A 3,847-nucleotide genomic window follows, 5' to 3' on the forward strand; every position below is an offset into this window, starting at 1 on the left:
ACCGACTGTCCCGGTTACACACACACAGGGACACACACACCCTCCATCACCCACTGTCCCGGTTACACACACACAGGGACACACACCCCCTCCGTCACTCACTGTCCCGGTTACACACACACAGGGACACACACACTCTCCGTCACCGACTGTCCCCGTTACACACACACAGGGACACACACACCCCTCCGTCACTGTCTGTCCTGGTTACACACACACAGGGCCACACACACCCCTCCGTCACCGACTGTCCCGGTTACACACACACAGGGGCACACACACCTTCTGTCACCCACTGTCCCGGTTACACACACACAGGGACACACACACCCTCCGTCACCGACTGTCCCGATTACACACACACAGGGACACACACCCTCCGTCACTGACTGTCCCGGTTACACACACACAGGGATACACACCCTCCGTCACCGACTGTCCCGGTTACACACACACAGGGACACAAACACCCTCCGTCACCGACTGTCCCGGTTACACACACACAGGGACACACACACCCTCCGTCACCCACTGTCCCGGTTACACACACACAGGGACACACACACACCCTCCCTCCATCATCCACTGTCCCGGTTACACACACACACAGGGACACACCCCTCCCTCCGTCACTCACTGTCCCGGTTACACACACACACAGGGACACACACACCCCCTCCCTCCGTCACCCACTGTCCCGGTTACACACACACAGGGACACACCCCTCCCCCCGTCACCCACTGTCCCGGTTACACTCACACAGGGACACACACACCCCTCCGTCACCCACTGTCCCGGTTACACACACACAGGGACACACACACCCCCCGTCACCCAATGTCGCGGTTACACACACACAGGGACACACACACCTCCGTCACCCACTGTCCCGGTTACACGCACACAGGGACACACCCCTCCCTATGTCACCCACTGTCCTGGTTACACACACACAGGGAAACACACACCCCCCGTCACCCACTGTCCCGGTTACACACACACAGGGACACACACACCCTCCGTCACCGACTGTCCCGGTTACACACACTCAGGGACACACACACCCTCCGTCACCGACTGTCCCGGTTACACACACACAGGGACACACACACCCCTCCGTCACTGACTGTCCCCGTTACACACACACAGGGCCACACACACCCCTCCGTCACCGACTGTCCCCGTTACACACACACAGGGACACACACACCCCTCCGTCACCCACTGTCCCCGTTACACACACACAGGGCCACACACACCCCTCCGTCACCGACTGTCCCGGTTACACACACACAGGGGCACACACACCCTCCGTCACCCACTGTCCCGGTTACACACACACAGGGACACACACACCCTCCGTCACCGACTGTCCCCGTTACACACACACAGGGACACACACACCCCTCCGTCACTGACTGTCTCGGTTACACACACACAGGGGCACACACACCGTCCGTCACCCACTGTACCGGTTACACACACACAGGGACACACACACCCCCTCCATCACCCACTGTCCCGGTTACACACAAACAGGGACACACACACCCCCTCCGTCACCCACTGTCCCGGTTACACACACACAGGAGCACACACATGTAGTGGGCAGTGGGTAATGGGCAGTGGGCAGTGGGTAATGGGCAGTGGGTAATGGGCAATGGGCAGTGGGTAGTGGGCAGTGGGCAGTGGGCAGTGGGTAATCGGCAGTGGGTAATGGGCAATGGGCATTGGGTAATGGGCAGTGGGCAATGGGCAGTGGGTAGTGGGCAGTGGGTAGTGGGTAATGGGCAGTGGGTAATGGGCAGTGGGTTATGGGCAGTGGGTTATGGGCAGTGGGTTATGGGCAGTGGGTTATGGGCAGTGGGTTATGGGCAGTGGGTTATGGGCAGTGGGTTATGGGCAGTGGGTTATGGGCAGTGGGTTATGGGCAGTGGGTTATGGGCAGTGGGTTATGGGCAGTGGGGAATGGGCAGTGGGGAATGGGCAGTGGGCAGTGGGTCATGGGTAGTGGGTCATGGGTAGTGGGTCATGGGTAGTGGGTAGTGGACAGTGGGTAGTGGGTAATGGGCAGTGGGTAATGGGCAGTGGGCAGTGGGTCATTGGTAGTGGGTCATGGGCAGTGGGTCATGAGCAGTGGGTAGTGGGTAGAGGGCAGTGGGGTATGGGCAGTGGGGTATGGGCAGTGGGGTATGGGCAGTGGGTAATGGGCAGTGGGTAATGGGCAGTGGGCAGCGGTTAATGGGCAGCGGGTAATGGGCAGTGGGTAATGGGCAGTGGGGTATGGGCAGTGGGTCATGGGCAGTGGGTAATGGGCAGTGGGCAGTGGGTAATGGGCAGTACGGAATGGGCAGTGGGCAGTGGGTCATGGGTAGTGGGTCATGGGTAGTGGGTCATGGGTAGTGGGTAATGGGCAGTGGGTCATGGGTAGTGGGTCATGGGTAGTGGGTAGTGGACAGTGGGTAGTGGGTAATGGGCAGTAGGGAATGGGCAGTGGGCAGTGGGTCATGGGCAGTGGGTCATGGGTAGTGGGTAATGGGCAGTGGGTCATGGGTAGTGGGTCATGGGTAGTGGGTAGTGGACAGTGGGTAGTGGACAGTGGGTAGTGGGTAATGGGCAGTGGGTAATGGGCAGTGGGTCATGAGCAGTGGGTAGTGGGTAGAGGGCAGTGGGGTATGGGCAGTGTGTAATGGGCAGTGGGTAATGGGCAGTGGGCAGTGGGTAATGGGCAGTGGATAATGGGCAGTGGGTCATGGGCAGTAGGCAGTGGGTAATGGGCAGTGGGTAATGGGAAGTGGGCAGTGGGTAATGGGCAGTGGGTAGTGGGCAGTGGGCAGTGGGTAGTGGGCAGTGGGTAGTGGGCAGTGGGTAATCGGCAGTGGGCAGTGGGTCATGGGCAGTGAGTAGTGGGCAGTGGGTAATGGGCAGTGGGCAGTTTGTAATGGGCAGTGGGTAATGGGCAGTGGGTAATAGGCAGTGGGCAGTGGGTAGTGGGTAATGGGCAGTGGGTAATGGGCAGTGGGCTGTGGGTAGTGGGCAGTGAGTAATGGGCAGTGGGCAGCGGGTAATGGGCAGTGGGCAGTGGGCAGTGTGTAGTGGTTAGTGGGCAGTGGGCAATGGGTAGTGGGCTGTGGGCAGTGGGCAGTGGGTAGTGGGCAGTGAGTAATGGGCAGTGGGTAGTGGGCAGTGGGCAGTGGGTAATGGGCAGTGGGTAGTGGGCAGTGAGTAGTGGGCAGTGGGTCGTGGGCAGTGGTAATGGGCAGTGGGCAGTGGGTAATGGGCAATGGGTAGTGGGCAGTGGGCAGTGAGTAGTGGGCAGTGGGCAATGGGTAGTGGGTAGTGGGCAGTGGGTAGTGGGCAGTGGTCAGTGGGTAGTGGGCAGTGGGCAGCGGGTAATGGGCAGTGGGTAGTGGGCAGTGAGTAGTGGGCAGTGGGCAGTGGGCAGTGGGTAGTGGGCAGTGGGTAGTGGGCAGTGGGCAGTGGGTAATGGGCAGTGGGTAATGGGCAGTGGGTAGTGGGCAGTGGGTAATGGGCAGTGGGCAGTGGGTAATGGGCAGTGAGTAGTGGGCAGCGGGTTATGGGCAGTGGGCAGCGGGTAATGGGCAGTGGGCAGCGGGTAATGGGCAGTGGGCAGCGGGTAATGGGCAGCGGGTAATGGGCAGTGGGCAGTAAGTAGTGGGCAGTGGGTAATGGGCAGTGGGTAGTGGGCAGTGGGTAGTGGGCAGTGGGTAATGGGCAGTGGGTAATTGGCAGTGGGTAATGGGCAGTGGGCAGTGGGCACACAGGCTGAAGGGTGTCAGCTGACATATTTGTATTGAAATAAAACAATAACTTGCAATTATATAG

The sequence above is a fragment of the Scyliorhinus torazame genome, chromosome 11, assembly GCF_047496885.1.
Source record: "Scyliorhinus torazame isolate Kashiwa2021f chromosome 11, sScyTor2.1, whole genome shotgun sequence".
Lineage (NCBI taxonomy): Eukaryota > Metazoa > Chordata > Chondrichthyes > Carcharhiniformes > Scyliorhinidae > Scyliorhinus > Scyliorhinus torazame.